General features: G+C 35.0%; 1 pseudogene; it reads left to right on the plus strand.

Moving 5' to 3' along the window:
* Positions 1 to 11492, plus strand: part of LOC149209817 (putative sucrose-phosphate synthase 3) — an 87686-nt pseudogene extending 76194 nt beyond the window's left edge.
* Positions 11493 to 19194: the final 7702 nt, after the last annotated feature.

The raw sequence follows: 19194 nt of genomic DNA on the forward strand, positions 1-19194 counted from the left end.
ATTATTATGAATATCAAATATTTCAATTCATTCAACATTTAGTCATATATACAACACATAGAGACATTAGATGTATGAGGAAACCGAGAAAGGGAGAAACCCATAATACTTATATATGAGTATTGTTGCTACATCAGTTTTTCTATATCCAACCAAAACAAGACAACCATCCCCTGAATTTACAGGGAACCACTTGAAGGAAACACAAAATCCCTAATATTTAGGAGATCTAACGTGAAGGGAGTAACAAATTCAAATATTTATAGTCTCTAACCTGAATGAAGAACCAACTAACTAGTCATTATAGCCTTCAACATGAAGGAATAACTAAGTCCTTAATTGCAGTAACCAACATGCTTTACCTATTGGATCCTTCTTTCATAAGATTTTCAACATAGATGCAGATGCATTCTCATTTACACATTCTCTTTTGCACTACATCCTCGTTCTATAATTTATATCATATCTTAAATTATGCACAAGGATTGAGATACATTCTATGACACTCTTATACAATTACTTTCCTTCCATAAACTTCATTCCATAGTGCTAACTATGCTCGTTCATGCCACAAAACCACCACAAACAAATATTTTGCAAATAATTCACAAATTATCAAACTTCCGCACAGATTTCCAAGCTCCTTGGTTTATTTATACTCTAGTGGATTGATAAACCATGGCAATGTTAATGATCATGTAAACAACCTATATTATTTTTTATTCTTCCTTGCTCGAAATCTGCTCCAAATGAGGCGCATGCAACTTAGATCAATGGAGCTTTCACTCCCTAAGGCATAGGGTTAGCTACATTAAACCATTTTATATGACTATCTCACAAACATTTTTGAAAATCTAAATCCTATTTAACTTATGCAAACCATGTTGTGAGACATCTAAATGCTTTACCAATTAGCTTACAAACTTAAACACCAAAATTTGGTTATTAAATCCATAGGAGTAAGATTCAGAAACATAGGCTAAAATTAGCAATAACGAATGCATGGTTAGGGTTTATTTAGATAAGTCAACACTCTTGGATCTTCGAATAGTCTGCATATCTCTTTATATGTAACTATGACCAGTAATGAAACCTTGACCTTTTCCTTTTGAAACTCAATCCAATATCGAGGGATTATTATTTTGACAAATTTATTATGCCCATTAACTCCTTAATTCTCAAATAGATAAATTTATTTTTCTCTCAGAATCATGACTAAATTTTACTCATCATCTACTAGAATACTAGATAGCTAGATGCATTTTCACATGGAACCATGAACGATGGAGCTTTTACCCTTCAAACGTTAAATATGAATCTAGTTTATGACATATTCCGTGGATTTCTCGGAGATATTAGATAAATATGAATCTAGTTTATGACATATTCCGTGGATTTCTCGGAGATATTAGATATGCTGATGCCTAACCTCCCTTTCCATTTAATCCAGATCTCGTCCAAGAAAAAGTTGTAAATTAATTAACTATTGGACCCTTGGTTCACTAGATCCCTGAGTGGCTTGCGATTTTGGGCCTTTTGCTAATTTTAGTGAGAATTTCCGATGTCTTTGGCGTGAGTCCAAAAAATGCGACATCGAAACTTTAAGAACCAATCAAAGAATTCCATGTGTATTTTTTCCACAGCATCTCTGCTATGTGATAGCCACGTCATCTATGACGTCACATTTTTGCCTTGTGTCATTTGAAAATAGGGCCACTCTGTTTCTAAAATAGTCCAAATCTATTTTCCACATGATCGAACTTCAAAGTTCCAGGTCATCATCGTCTACCACATGATGTGATCTTTCATCCTACCTATACCTCCGTGTAACCTAGGGTCCGCTGACCAAATAACAAATAAATCCAGAATTTTGATTTTTTATTAAGAACTCTTTTGTCGTATACAAAAATGTCTAGATTTTGAAGAATGGATTTGGTACGGAGGCTTTTTAATTACTAATTCAACAGGAATATGACCTAAATTCCGGACATGCTATAAATTCCTAGATACTCTAAAGAACATGGATGCAAGAACATGGATGCAGTCGAAGAGGCGAAATACACTAAAAGGGTGAAAATATATTTAAAAACTGAAGAAGCCTGAATATGTGATGCATCGAGATACAATATTGAGACGTTGATGCATTGCCAAATGATGGAACTTTGACTAGTCCTGGAACCTTACGTGACTTCTTCGCTTTAACTTCATTTTCCTCTTGATTCGTCTGGAGCTATGAGAAATCCCCTATATTGTCAAAAAGGCCTTGGCAACGAATATCCAAATAAGGAATTGGCATGCACTTTTCAATAAATTACTTGGGGGAAATTGCCTTTAAAGATAATTGACACAACCAAATTACGTCATGATCATCATGGATGAAATCTCATCAAGCTCCCTTGAAGTTCACTTAGCTTATTGACATCAATGTCTAAACTTGGACAATAATGACAACCAATACCAACTTTTTCAACAATCTATGGCCTACTATTATCAATGGTTGTTAAAAATATATTCAGCATTCATCATAAGGGTTTTATGAATTTATAGTTAACCCAATATTATCCCCACACCTCCCCATAATAAAACGAAAGAGTCCTTCTCCGATAGAAATATGATAAATAAATTTTCATGGATAATCAATTAGATACTTTTTCATAATGGATCAAATAAAATAGTCTTAAATCTATAATATGAAGGAAAAATTTATTTATATTCCATTATTGTTATTATTAATTTTGTTATTTATTAACTAATCTTTCTGTATATGTGTGGGAAAAAAAATCACACAAAAACAACAACAATGGTAAGGTATTATCTAGGAAATTGTTTCGAAAGAAATCCTAACTAGAAGTTGAAATTGGGGAAACTCCACTGTCTCTTCCTCTTAATAGAAATGATGCAAATATGGAAGAGTGAGACCTATGGCACACGGTTTACTATAAAGAAAAATCATTTATGCCTTGTCGTCTCTATAGACTCTCATCTACTCTACTCTACTATGGAAGAAAAAATTAAGAATTTTTTTTCTTAATTTGTGAATGGCCCAAAACCTAGAATGATCTGACACAAGAGATGGCCCTTTAGATACCAATAATAGATAATTACATGGGGCATGGTTTCTCTTGAATAACACTAATGAGTAAACTTGCCTTAGGTGATAATAATCAATAATAATTATCCACTATTAATTCGACAACTAAATTTTGATAAATATTTAAAACTTTTAAATAAAACGTATATAAAAAAATTTAAAATCAGATAACGAACCAGACATTCTCCATTAATGCTTTGTGGACTTCACTATAAAAAGGCATGCCTTATAAGTTATAAATAAGTGATTTAAAAGCAACTATCCGAAAGGGTTATAAATGCTAATTTAGTGCACGGTGAATTTTACTATAAGAATATGGCTTAGATAATTCCTCTCTGAGTTATATAAATGTTTACTTTTGTTCTATATTAGTATAAAATATAATCTTTAATGTGTAATTCAACTAGCTATATCAAAAAATATAAATCGTACAACTATGAACCCTTCAATTCCTTTAATAACTAATAATATGCATATAAATATAGAACATCATCATACCTGCTCTATTATACATATTTGTATAATGAGAATATATGAATTATAGACAAACAACTATCCACAAAATTTCCTTGTGATTCTTATAATGCTGAAACAAATATAGAACCTCACCGTACTTAAACAAAGTTTTGGATAGATATATTTGAAATGTCAGTAAATTATGTAAAGCAATAGCATGACCAGAGTTTTCTATATGATAAATGCCACCTGATAGTGGCATGCCTTTAATTGGATAAATAAAAGAGAACCAATAAACTCGCACCGACCCGCACTTGAGCTTTAAGGACGTTTCGGCTTATGAACAATTGAATAATATTTCGAATATTAACATCTTTGTGAGCTTGTTGGCGTGAATTGCTGAGGCCAATCACAATTGCTCTAAGTATAAAGACGAATTGCTGAGGCCAATCACAATTGCCCTAACTATAAATAATTCATTGAAGTCAACCACAAACTTCAATGAATCAGTATTATAAAATCAATAAAACTTTTTCATCCCCATACATAGATACATATATGCTACTTCATTTAAATGAACCCGCGTGTATACTCTACTATGTCTAATGCAACTAGCGTATATCTAGAATACTTATGATTTAGTTAATCCATTAAATGTTGATCTTTAGTTAGTGCATCAGAACTTCCTTAACCACATGAATAGTAAGCAGGTGCAGTAAAGCATAACAAAACATCACACATAAGGAGCACACATGAACACCATGATATAAGGTGGAAACCCAATGTGGGTGAAAACCACCTGCTGCAATTCGTCTCTATCTTCCTTTAATAAGAAACCTCTTTTTACAATAGTACTAGTGCAGTATTATACAACTACATAGGCTTCTACCTGCAGAAGGCTACAACCTTCTTAGCTCTTGTACTAGCCGATCCATTTACTAGTACGTAGGCGCCGGCCTACTGAAGGCTCCAACCTTCACTCCTTTTCTAGCTGCGCCTGGAAGGGAGCTACAACCCCTTGGCTCTTGTACTGGCTGATATGTTTACCAGTACATAGGCACCGACCTACTGAACTCTACGATCTTCCAGGGACCACGTTTCATCAATTTTCAGACTGGATCCAAAAATACAAAACAATCACTGCTGCAATACAATCATCAACTTATACCTGCATCATCAATCTCAATACTGAAGCCCTATCAACAACACAGTCACCAAAACATAGAATAGACAACATAACTCTGCAACAACAACCAGATCTAATTGCAACTTCAAATATCACACTTCATACTGTATACGCTACTCGGACGTACCCAACCTGCGTGTATACGCGCTTTCACCAAAGACAACCTGCGTACAGATCTGCAAATTCTAACTTATAAATTTGCAGCTATTTCAGACATCATAACATAACATTTACAGAATAAACATGCGTAAATAATTCATATCTAGTCTATCCATAATCAAACCATATAATCCAAGGCTTAGTATCCTGATCCATCATCCATCATTATCCGCATAGGTGCACCTTGATTCAAATCAAGCTAAGCATCACAAACCCATAACCAACATACTAGATTTCGCACTTCATTAGATATTCATCACCTTCTCACATCACACCTTGGCCTAATGATCTTCTGCTTATATAGGTTTAGGCTTCTCTCAATACCATGGCCCAAAACCATGTTGAACTAATACCTTGGACCCAATAGCTGGGGCCAACACTTCAGACCAAATACCATGGACCAATAGCATGGACCAAATACCACGGACCAAAACTTATTTTTCCACATGTACGTGTTTTTACTTCTATGAACTTGCATGTGTAGGTATATGCGCCTTTTGCTCTGCTCACTCGCATGTATACGCACTTTCATCAATTCTAACATGCGTATACCTTTCGTTTGACCTAATGCACTAGATCTGTCATCTCATTAAGTTGCCATCACCTGTATCATACCTTTGGGTGAGTTGCCATCAAGGACAACACCTGTATCATAATGCCAACAATCTCCCCCTTTGGACTTGATGGCAACCACTACACCAAGTCACTCTCCCCCTTTGACATCAAGGGCAAAGGGCGGACGAAGATATGCATTCTGCTGTCCATACTCCCCCTGAGTACATGCTGAAGTTTCTGATTGAGCTCCCCTTTTGTATATGCCAGTGTACTAATCCGTGCATGCTCCCCCTGAGCACATGCAAGGTATGCAAAAGCATAACATGACTCTATACATACATCAATCTCCCAATTAAGTGGGAATACACCGTTTTTGACTCATCAGGTGGGGATATACCAAATGTTTATACATGACTCATTACATCATCCATCCCATGCATAGTGGGGTAACAGAATACATCATATGACTCACAAAGACCAAGGAACCAAACAAGACCATGATAGTTATCAACAGCTATCATACACCATATGATCTACATTATAAGCATCTAGCATCCAGACCTGCAACCTGCAATCCATTCTGTTGGTCAAGCAAGATATGTCAATAAGTATCATCACCAAAGACTTTTAACCATAATGCCAACAATGCATTATTTGAAGTATATGCTCCCCCTGAACCTGTGCCATGCCATCATCAAAACAGTGACTGAACCATATTAGACTTCTGTACTGTTGTTTTTCTTTAGAACATCATATATGTGACTATGCAGCATATAACTCGCGTATATATGCAACTTGTCTTCATGAAACCTGCGTACGAGATTTAGAACACTGATGTTCCACACTTCCAGCTTCCTCTGAATCTGTCATGTCTGTTTACTCTGCTATGCCACATCTTTCTAGCTGTACTTCCTTTTTCTTCCATATCTTCAACTGTGATGATGTTTTCTTCTTTTGGTTTGGTGTCCACAATCTTCTCCTGCATTCTTTTGCTATATGTCCAGGCTTGTTGCATGCATAACATCTTACATGTTTCATATTCCTCCTAAAACAGTCAATGGTTTTGTGACCAAACATATTGCAAGCAAAACAATATCCCTTAAAGTACCTGGAACATGATGATCTTTCTATTTGACGGTCTTGAACCATTCTACTTCTACATCTAGCTGCAACATGTCCAAGATTATGACATACATAACATTCAACATTATTCATTGGAGGAAATAATCATCTATCACTTCCAAAGTTAGGAGCAAAAGATTTTCTTTGAGGAATTCCTTTCCTTGGCTGTTGATGGGGTTGTCTTCTCATCTCCTTGTTGATCATTTTTGATTTCTCATTAGAGTTCCTTGACTCACCTTGTGATCTAAATTCACCTTTAGCAGATTCATAAAAACCAAGACCAGTTTTGATAGCAGGCGACCTTTGACTACTAAGAATATCATCCAAAATCTTAGTACTATCTTGAAATCGTAATAGTTTATCCTTTTCTTCTATTTTACCTTTTAAGATATTTACTTCAACTTGATGTTGTTCTTCCTTTTCAAGACATTTCTTCTTCAACATTTCTTCAGACTTTCTTCCTTCTTCCACTTGTTGCCTTAGTTTGAGAATCTACTTTTCCTTTTCTTCATTCAGCTCCTGCAGCATTTGATGGACTCTGAAGGCATATTCCAACTGATCTTTTAAGCTAATAACTTCTTCTTTGAGGGCACTTTCCCTTTTGCTAAGTAGATCTTGTTGATCTATGATTTTATCTGATACTTCATTTGCTCATTTAGCTTTACTCTGAGGTGATTCAGAATTTGGATCCTTTCTTCCACTTACCGGTAGGTTGTCATTGTTCCTTTGAGCTGTCTTCTTCTTTTGACGTGCTTTCTTTCCCATTGTTCTACGAATCTCCTTCAAGTGATCAAGCTTCTACCAAAGGACCTTCTCTCATACCAATTGTTGGAAATAATACTGAGAGGGGGGGGGGGTGAATCAGTATTATAAAATCAATAAAACTTTTTCATCTCCATATTTAGATACATATACGCTACTTCATTTAAGTGAACCCACGTGTATACGCTACTGTGTCTAATGCAACTAGTGTATATCCAGAGTACTTATGATTCAGTTAATCCATTAAATGTTGATCTTTAGTTAGTGCATCAAAACTTCATTAACCACATGAACAATAAGCAGGTGCAGTAAAACAGAACAGAACATCACACATAAGGAGCAAACATGAACACCATGATATAAGGTGGAAACCAAATGTGGGTGAAAACCACCTACTGCAATTCGTCTCTATCTTCCTTTAATAAGAAACTTCTTTTCACAATAGTACTGGTGCAGTCTTATACCAATACACATGCTTCTACCTGCAGAAGGCTACAACCTTCTTAGCTCTTGTACTATCTGATCCATTTACTAGTATGTAGGCGCCGGCCTATTGAAGGCTCCAACCTTCACTCATTTTCCAGTTGTGCCTAGAAGGGAGCTACAACCCCCTGGCTCTTGTACTGGCCGATATGTTTACCAGTACGTAGGCACCGACCTACTGAACTCTACAATCTTCCAGGGACCATGTTTCATCAATTTTCAGACTGGATCCATAAATACAAAACAATCACTGTTGCAATACAATCATCAACTTATACCTACATCATCAATCTCAATACTGAAACCCTATCAACAACACAGTCACCAGAACACAGAATAGACAACATAACTCTGCAACAACAACCAGATCCAACTGCAACTTCAAATATCACACTTCATACTGTATACGCTACTTGGACGAACCCAACCTGCATGTATACGCGCTTTCACCAAAGACAACCCACGTACAGATCTGCAAATTCTAACTTATAACTTTGCAGCTATTTCGGACATCAGAACATAACATTTACAGAATAAACATGTGTCAATAATTCAGATCTAGTCTATCCATAATCAAACCATATAATCCAAGCCTTAGTATCCTGATCCATCATCCATCATTATCTGCATAGGTGCATCCTTGATTCAGATCAAGCTAAGCATCACAAACCCATAACCAACATACTAGATTTCGCACTTCGTCAGATATTCATCACCTTCTCACATCACACCTTGGCCTAATGATCTTCTGCTTATATAGGTTTAGGCTTCTCTCAATACCATGGCCCAAAACCACGTTGAACTAATACCTTGGACCCAATAACTAGGGTCAACACTTCGGACCAAATACCACGGACCAATACCATGGACCAAATACCACGGACCAAAACTTAGTTTTCCACATGTATGCGCCTTTATTTCTGTGACCTTGCGTGTGTACGTATACGCGCCTTTTGCTCTGCTCGCCCACGTGTATACGCACTTTCATCAAGTCTAACATGCATATACCTTTCTTTTGACCTGATGCACTAGATCTGTCATCTAATTAAGTTGCCATCACTTGTATCATACCTCTGAGTGAGTTGCCATCAAGGACAACACCTGTATCATAATGCCAACACAAACTGCTTCAAGTGGATATTTTAAAATGAAAAAGAATTGTTGGCATAGTCAACCATTCTGTAGCGATCGACGGCTGTGAGCGCACCCATAGGTTTGGCTCTTTGTAGAGAAAATAAAAAAGTGCTGGTTGGTAGAGAAAAAGAGGTTGTCAATCTAAGAGGGAGAACGGTTGGAGTTGGTACCATATTACATTATAGATAAAGATCCCTGTGGGAGAAAAGACTCTTGGAGTTGGTACCCTGTGACCTTATAGATAAAGATCCCTTTGGAAGAAGAGATATTAAAAAAGTAGTCTAACCAGCTTATAATTTTGTTAGTGGGAATTTCACTATAAATTTTGTAATTTTTTTAAAAAATTTGGGAAATTTGGGTTATGGCCAATAAACCTCATGATTTTGGTTACCTCGTGATTTTGGTTACTCATGAATTTTTATGTTTTTGATAAGGTTAAATCTCTTTTTATCATTAAAAAAATATTAAAATAATATTATAAAGTTTCAGTTAAAAATTATTTTGGTTATTTTGATTAGGTTATGAGTTTTGGATGATGCTAAATCGTTTTGTATTAAAATAATCTTATAAAATTCTAGTGAAAAATTACTTTGCTGGAGAAATTGTGGACTCCGCAGGCAACGGCGATATTAAATAGGATGTTGTTTTCTGGATTAGACAAGTAGGCAACTAGACTGGTTTTGCACTGAGGTGTTTTTCTAGCAGTGTTTTTCATGGATTGAGCTGTCCTGGGGCTGATATCAAATTGTATTTTGTTATAAATTACCTTACTGACTTTTTCTTCGAGTAAGAATGCTATAAAACAGTTTACTATATTATACAGAGGCTCCAGATGAGACCGAATGTTTCGAGTAGACCTGATATGGAAATTTACGATTGAACACCGATGTGATGTATGGCACATTGATCATCTCATTATTAAGTATCGTTTAACACTAATGAGACTCCTCGTATAAAGTACGACATAACAGGGCGTTTTCCTAAGCATTTATGAATATAATATTAGTGGAAATCTCCAAGATGAACATCTATATATATATGACTGTTTAGAGCTTAGCCAATTCGAAACAAGAGTATTACTCATCTTCGACGGCCGGATAGATTGTCGTTGACGGAGGCTCTAAGGTAATCGATTTTGACTACTTGTAAGGTGGCCAATTCTGTGTATTTGAGCAAAAATGCAGGCCAGAAAGGTTGCTGTTATGCTTCTAGTCTTGTTTCTGGTCGACGGATTTCCATCGGCCGAAGCGCGGTTTATCCAATCATATAGAGCTGCAATGACAAATTACCGTGATCTCGTCGATTCGAACCCTAAGGGAAACGGCCGCACTCTTCCGGTCAAAGAAGCTGTTGGCGGTAACTACATGGCGGGAGATCAACGTGGAACAGGTCGTGGAATTGGTAAGGAGGCAACAAACCCTACGAACGAAAATAATACGGAAAAGAAGAAAGAGAGAGATATGGTTTTTCATCCATTGGGTCATAGTCCAGGAGTAGGGCACAACAACCCACCTGACCGTTGACAATTCTGCTTCGTAGGGATCAGCTAGGGTAAATAATCAATGGTTATCTACGAAGATGGATTCCATCAATGTTTTCTTGTATGCGTGGACGCGTTTAGATAATTATGGAATCGCCTTCAATCAAGACTTCAGAAGAATCAAACTCTTCAAAGTGCACACTTCATAAAGATGGATAGTTTTTAATGTGAAGTCTTGGTATTAAAATTATTTCACGAATTGATACTTCTAAATACTTGACCGATAGATTAAGAAGGATAAACTCATAGATTAAGAAGGATAAACTCGTCTATATATGTGGCGACACCATTTTCTTCTTCGGAAAGAGAAAATTCAAGTTGTTGACATGATTTATAAATCTACCATACTGAATTGTAAGGTACATAGAGATAAACAAAGTGAAACTCTACTATGACCCGATATTACTATGCGGAGTAAAATGTGTTACATATCAGGCGAAGCCGTTCAAAAGGTTCAACGTGGTTCGATATAACCTCTGAAATGGGAGTATTATTCATGTTCTGTTTAGTTTCATTTTTCCCTTGTAGCCTCTTCCGATTACAATCAATGGAAATACCAAATATGAAACGATTACCATCAATGGAAATACCAATACTGTTCAAATGAGATTTAAATTAATGCCTAACCGTAACAGATCGTCAACAATGGGCATCCTTATCTGAATTGCCGGCTAGTAGCAATCGAGCTAGTCTGATTGCTAAATATTCCGGCAATCAGCCAGCTAGTGTTAGTTTGATTGTGAGAGAATCGGCAATCGAGGTAAATTCAAGAGTCAAGAATAAAAAAATTCAGTATTAAAAACAATTAACATATTAGCATTAATTGAAAAGAGGGAGAATATTTTTAAAGCTGAATGACTGCATCTTTAAATCTGACTAAACAGCCCGTCGGACTTTCAAGTGTGATTAAGGTATCCGAGGTTATTTACCCACTAGTCGATCACCTTTTCAAACTTTCAGCTATTTTTCTTTTAAATTTGAAAGATGGCTTTGATTTAAAGTAAGGTTACGCAGACTTCTTGTGCTTAATTGAATATGACAAAAATTGAAGTGTGCTTAATTGTATATGACAAAAATTGAAGAGAACAAAATGGAGAGGAGAGGACTTATTCTATTTACTATTGCAAATCACTTAAATAATATTACCTTTATTGCAACCACATAAAAAATTCAATTAAGATACCTGATGGTTTACAATTTAAAAATTGACCTCAACTTTCTTCTCTTTTTCCAGATCCTATAGCCTCTAAATTGTTTCAACTTTTTCTCTTTGTTATCCTTCAAACCTCAGTTTCTTCATTTGTGGCATTTGTTGGTGCAGGTCTTCCATTGTTCTAGGATGTATAAGAATACCATGGACTTCTTCAAAAATTGACTTGTATGTGGGCTTCTGCCACATATTATCCTCTTATCCTCTGTAGTGTTCCAATACCTAAAACTTTCATTAATATCTTCATCATAATTGCTGTCTTCAAGGTTCATTTCTGGATTTTTTATGTAGACCTCATCAAGACATGGTGTTGCAAGCCATGCTTCAAGGAAATTTAACTCTTCTTCATAGTCATTCTGTGTACTGCACATTGGAAATCAATATTAGAATTAAAAAATGTTTGGAGAACCACATTGGTTATGTTCATTCTGCTCTATAATGAGAGCTTTTTCCTGTTGCGCTCCTTTCTCAGCTCTTGCTTCTGCATCTGTCTATGTTTTCTGTTTATGGGCTTCTTTCTTTGCCTCTTCCTCTCTTTCTGTACTAACCTGTGCTACTCCAAAGAGTTTGTGTTCAACTGTATCATGTCAATATGATACCCATTCACCATTACCCAACAACTCTTCATCAATATTAATTGATGTATTTACCATAATATTAACTTTTCACCGTGTGCCTTCGATTTATTTTCATGATGAATGAAACATGGACGAGATTTAAAATAAAATATTGACTTTTCACCTTATGCGTTCGATTTCTTTTCACGATGAATGAAACATGGACAAGAGTGATTGTCCTTGGTGTTCGGGATGAAGCTTCAGCTCCAGGCTCGTCGCTTGTTGGTTGGAATGTCGTCAACAATCTTTTGGACAGAGGTCAGTCTTTCTTTCGAGCCGACGGAAGGAACTGGGAATTTTCCGCCGCGGTCTTTTATGAAATTCTTCATACATACTTTTTGACTTCTCAATGAAATCTTTGCCCCAGTCCGTGGCGGTTTTTTACAAAGGAACCTAATGAATTTTTCTCCCTTAACGCTCTGCGGGATGAGAAAAGGTCGTGTTCTAACTCTTCTGTCAACGGTGAACGGCATTGTTTTGCTCTAACGCACTGTGCATCACAACTAACGCACGCAAATTGAAAATTGATGCAAGGAAAGCTGGATTAGTGAGCTTTCGCTTCTGACAGCTTAGCATTAGTGGTGTTACTGACGCATTGGTTTAAAGCATGTAAAGCGTTAATATCCCAAAAAATTTCTTCAATCTGTTTCCCCTTCGATTTGTTGTAGGTAGCTTCTAGGTTTTCTTGCTGCTTCTTAGTAGGTTTTTTCAAACTTTTGCGGCTCTCTCAAAGAGGCTTACCTTAACTTTCTGCTGCTCTATCAAAAGGCCTTGTGCTTTCAAATCAGTCACTTCTGCTACTTTCTCTTCAGTCACATCTATTGCTTTCTCAAAGAGGTTTACACTTCCTTGACTCACTTTGGTGCTCTTTCACAGAGTCAAACGAAAACTCTTCTCTCTTTGTTGCTCTCAAGGAGTTTTATACAGGTTGAGCTATGATACCATAACAAAAAATGAAGAGAACAAAATGTTGAGGAGAGGACTTACTCTAGTATTACTAATCACTTAAACAATATTACATTGGAAACATCACTAATTAATGACTAGAGTCAAACTTGACTAAACTTGACTTAACTAAAAATGAAGTGAGACACTTGGAGGGACAATTTTGACACCTGAAAAGTAGTTGAGATTAAATTCTTTAACAATAAAAACAAATCCTTGCAACTATAACACCATCGCATTATAACAACACCCAATTCAACTAAAGCTCCAAACTTTAAAATCTCAAACAAATATTAAAATGTCAAAGTATTTACGATAGTCACTGAGTACACCCAATATTTTATTTATTTATTTACATCCATGGCGAAGAACCAATAAAACCTCGCAGACTCTGACGTTTTGGTGGATACCAAAAGAATGCATAGTCGTTTGAGGTGTTCTCTCCTTTCATAAACAAGGAGGACATAACGCTCGCTTTATCAAAATAAAGAGGAAAACGGTGGCATGAAAGCCACAGATGAAATAAAAAATTTGGAAAACATGAGGAACACCTTCACCTATTTTATTGTTACAATATTTGATAAAATAGGTTGACCATGTTGATTACATTTGACAATAATATTTGGCATTATCATATATCATCCTAAAATATTTATTTTTAGATAGTTAATCATACAGTCCGACAATTTAAAGTTTATGGTTTTTGGTTAAGGTATGATAATAAAATATTTGGTTGGGCGAGGAACCAATAAAACCTTGCAAACTCTAACGTTTTGGTGGATACCAAACGAACGTATAGTCGTTTGAGACGTTCTCTCCTTTCATAAACAAGGGAGGACATAACGCTCGCTTTATCAAATTAAAGAGGAAAACGGTGGCGTGAAAGCCACAGATGAAATAAAAAATTTGGAGAACATGAGGAACACCTTCACCTATTTTATTGTTACAAGATTTGATAAAATAGGTTGACCATGTTGATTACATTTAACTATAATTATCATATATCATCTTAAAATATTTATTTTTAGATAGTTAATCACACAGTCTAACACTTTAAAGTTTATGTTTTTTGGTTAAGGTATGACAACAAAATATTTGGTTAAATATTGGTTTTATATTGTTTAAATGTCTTATACAATGTATAAATAGATTTAAATTTTCAAAAATATTTTTGTAATATTTGTGTCGTGTATATTTTATAGCTTAAATTTGTGATTCCTAAAAACCCATACCAAATTTTGAGCAAACTTTAACTGAAACATTCCCACTAAAAAGATTAAAAATAGAATACATAGACTATAGTATAGTTAATCATTGTTTACATATTCTAGTAAGATTGAAAAAATTTCACTATATTTACCCATGATTATCTAAAATGGCCTAGGTCTAAAATGGCCTATATTTCACTATAATTGAGTAATTCATTACGGTTTACTATAAACTTCCTTAATTGAATTTACTTTGATTATAATTTCCTCCTTAATTGAATTTACTTTAATTATAATTTCCTCTAATAGACTGTCGTTTATTACCAATGTTTGTGTTCGTTTGACATTAGTTAATTTCCATTGATGGCAGTTAATTATAATTGATTATGGTTATCTATTATTTACTATAATTTATTACTGTTAATCAATTTTTTTTGTTTATTACAAGTTATTATAAATAAATTTGGTTAGAATAATTGGGCTCCATTAGTTGTGATGGATTAGCATAAAATCTAAGTTTTGCGGTAACAATTTAGGTTACATTTGATAAAATCTGATATATTAGCTAAAAGACTCTCAAGGTGAGATACCTGAAGAGTGTATAAACACTCATACACTCGCTCCATCTCAATCAAGAAAGTAGCCTAGTACATATAGGCTTTCACACAATCAGGTGGTTTGAACCACTCCCTAATAAATAGAATTTCAATCCTATTTAAACCAACAAACACCTAAACACAAGGAAGCTTAACTTTCTCCATTAATGCTAACACTCCCCCTTAATGCAGAACGGGTTCACTAAAAAACTCAAATAACATACGATGCCTACTGGTCTTAGTCTCAACTAGGCTTACAATGGTACAAGATAGAGCTTTCATTTTTGTCTTCTGGCAGCAAAGCCCATACTAGTTCATTTGTGGATGAGGCTTCATCTTCACTTTCTTTTCCATGACATAGTGTTGTATCTTCACTTCATTTCTTCCTCTGTGAAGGAAGGCTTGAATTCTTACTTTCACCCTTCTCAGAATTATGGCATGTTGGATAGGAGAATTTTTCTTCTCACTATTTCCTGTGTCAACCATCTGAACGTCAGCGATGATGTCTTCACCATTCATTAATGCAACTTATGTATTGACTTCCTAAAGACATGGCATTTCAAGCCATGCTTCAAGAAACTTCAATTTTTCTTCAAACTTCATTGCTTTTTCTTACTTCCCAATATCTGCACAAAAAACAATGTTAAATTTATAAAGAGGACCACATTTTCTTTTATCTTCATGCTCCTTCAGGAGAGCTTTCATTTCTCCATCTCTCCCTACTTCATCTCTTTCTGCTGACATAGTTATGCCTCCAGCTTCTTCACTCAGTTCTGTTGCTGCAGGCATTTTCTGCATTTGATGAATATGTGAAGATAGGCCTCCTTTATCACCAAACAGTAATTCACCACTAAGATGATTTTCAATCACCAAATTGATCCACTCATCATGAGGTATATAAGCCTCATCAAACTTGATTTCTGTATCTAGAAAACTTTCAGGTTCTAAAATAATGGATGTGTTTTCATCATCACAAGTTTTAGTTACAAACACGCATTCATCACCTATCATTGCATCTTCAATTTCACAATCAAATATGGGAATGTCTTCAGCATCATTGCCCTCATTCAAACAATATTGCATCTCTAAAACATCCCATAAAACGTTTGCACTAAGAATCTCTCCATATTCATATATTATGTTGAGTATGATGTTGTCATCTATTGCAAATGTTATAAGACTTAATGCTGATGCATCTCCACAATCATTAATAATATATTCAACATAATCCAGTAAATTCACCTTCCATAGTACTGTTTTTATTTCCTTTACCCATATTTCATAATTCATACCTAAAAAAGATGGTAAATCAAGCACTAACCATTTAATAATCTCACCAAATTCGAAGTCTGTATCTTGATCAGCTACAGGTTCATCAGCATTAACCTGAAACACATCACTAAATTCAACAAAACAATATTTTGCATTTCTCCTGTGATGCTTTCTCCTTAGTCTTTTACAAGACTCTTTCAGTTTACTTTGAAGAACTATTTCCTCCCCTATCAATTTTGGATCTAGAAATTGATCCACCATGCTCAAATTCTCCATGAGCACTCAGATATCTCCACTGACTCTATGACTCCACAGACAAGTCAAACATTCTCCTCTTCAAGAAAATACACACAGTGAGAGATTTCCACACATTTTTGGCAGCATCCAACAGCTCCCACCAGCGCCACACAGATCACTTCATAGGCAGTTGTTTGGTCAATTTAATGTCCTAAATTTCTCTACATAAACTATCAATCCAGGTATCATAAACTGATGAAGTTCAGTGCACTATATGTGCTAGATGACCCTTCTTATTTCATTGTTTTTCAGTTTTACGTTGTTTTGGGGGTTTTTGATCCTTTAATCCCTAGTGATTTACAATGTACTTAACAAAATCTTAAATCCAACTTCTACAACGACTACTAAGAACCTAAAGAAATGAGAGCTCGAAAGAGCTTAAGTAAGATTTGGAAGCAAATTTTAGTTAAGAAATGAAAACTGAGTTTCTATTTCTAATCATATCATTATTTCCAAATCATGAGCTAAAAAGTAAAAATGAAACTACTGTCTATTCAATTACAAAACAAAACAGGACTAAATGGAGTACTGAAAACTGAAAGTGAAATTGCAACTATTGTCTAATCTGTTACAAGAGCAAAACTAAATGAAATACTAAAACTAGAAGTGAAATTGAAACTATCTATTATGGAAACAAAACTAAATGAAATACCAAGACTGGAATGAAATTGCAACTAATCTACAATGGAAGCAAAACTAAATGAAGTTCTTAGTTACTCTGCCTCTCAATTTTGGTAGAAAAACCTCCTTGTGATGACATTTTGAGCAATTTTGTACTTCATTATTCTAAGAGAAGATAAACACAAAAATGCAGAAAAGACTCATTGCATTAAGATGTATTCAACCACTTAGTTTAAGATGAGTTATCAACTAGAATGGCTCTTTAGAAACATTCATCTACGCCATGAGTCAATAAAATAGTAAGGAAATTGCAAGAGAAATAATGGTACTAATCAGTTTAATTGAAAACCTAAAGATTAATGAAACAACAAATGAAACAAACTACTCTACACTATTGAATTCAACTTCTAACTATTGATAAAAACTAGAAAGAAATTAAGCAAAGAGAAATTTATTCTGCACTGAAAGAAGCTATTCTACATTAGTAAGAAAATAATAAATACTGCATTATAAAAAAGGTTAGTAAATGTTTTTGAACGCTATGGAAGAAACGATGAATTTACAGTTAAATAGAAAAGACAAAACTAAAATAAAATAAAACCTCAGTCACCACAGGGGCCCTCTACAACTGATCAGGTTATGTATACTTAATCAAACTCCAAGAAACTCCTTCACATATCCATAAAACTTGTGGTATTCATCTTAAAAAAAACATAGGAAATGAGTTTTTCAAAATTACAAAGCAGTTTTATAAGTAAATTATGAAACTGTTTGTGGAGAAAAATAAGCTACATCCAAAAAACATGTAGCAGATAGGCACATGGAATTTTCTTCCTCGGTTGTTGGAGACATAAATATAAGATGATGGCTATTGAATTTAGTTGCACAGATGGCTGTTGGAGTCCGTGGTTTCAGGAAGTTGTTTCGGATAACGCTTCCCATCACTATGAAACGTGTTGATTATCCACAAAACACAGTCCTATCCTTTGGTCTCTTCGTTTGAATTCTCCATTAACCGGAGTCTTGTACCATCTTCCTTGTTGACCTGGGCTAGGTGAATATGACACGATCCATGTCATGATGATTTCCAAGCTGCCCATGTAGTTGTTTTCTCCTTCTGATACCTAGAACCTGTTAAAGCATGGAAGTAGCTGCAGAACAACCGATTAACTGTAGAATAGGGTGCGTTCCATAGCTAAAATACAAAAACTTATTCAAACAACAAAACATAAAAGCATAACATGTAAATCACTCAAATGTTCTCCTTAAAGCAATATATATTGGTTATTGATGATTGGGATGCATTTTCTTCATGGAAAAACAAAGAAAAAGGGATGAGAAGAGTTGCTAGGGAAAGGGCAGTGTTGAAGATGGATGGCTAATAATATCCTAAAGAAAGGATTTTATAGGTTGTCCTCTTATCAGGAATTTCATCTTCCCTGACACACCTTCTGATCCTAAGATCTGGCCATGTTTTATAAAATTCGTTATTGATCCATGAATATCTTCCACTTTCTTGAATAATCTTTCTTTTCTCTCTAGGAAACAAATATGAAGGTAACTTCCCTGTAACCAAGTAATTAGCAACATCTGCAAACCAAGGAGTTTGAGTAGTTACTATAAAAAGATATTCATCATCAAGCATATCTTCAACCGGAGAGTCTTCTTTGATATTTTGAATCCTGGACAAGAAATCAACAACTGTGTTTTATTTTCCAGGTCTATCTGGCATAGTAATGTTGAATTCTTGCAAAAGTAATAGCCATCTTGTAACTCTGCCATTAGTAATAGGTTAATCATCAAATATATAATTGGAGAGTGATCTGTATGAACAAAGTTTTCGTAGCCTGTGATATAGTGTTTAAACTTGTTAATTGCATGAACAACAGCTAGAAATTCCTTTTCAATCATAGTATAATTCAGCTCAGTGGGAGTCAAAT

The sequence above is a fragment of the Pinus tabuliformis genome, chromosome 1_2 (genome assembly GCF_031772625.1).
Source record: "Pinus tabuliformis cultivar Carrire ecotype Pingquan chromosome 1_2, CPIR1, whole genome shotgun sequence".
Lineage (NCBI taxonomy): Eukaryota > Viridiplantae > Streptophyta > Pinopsida > Pinales > Pinaceae > Pinus > Pinus tabuliformis.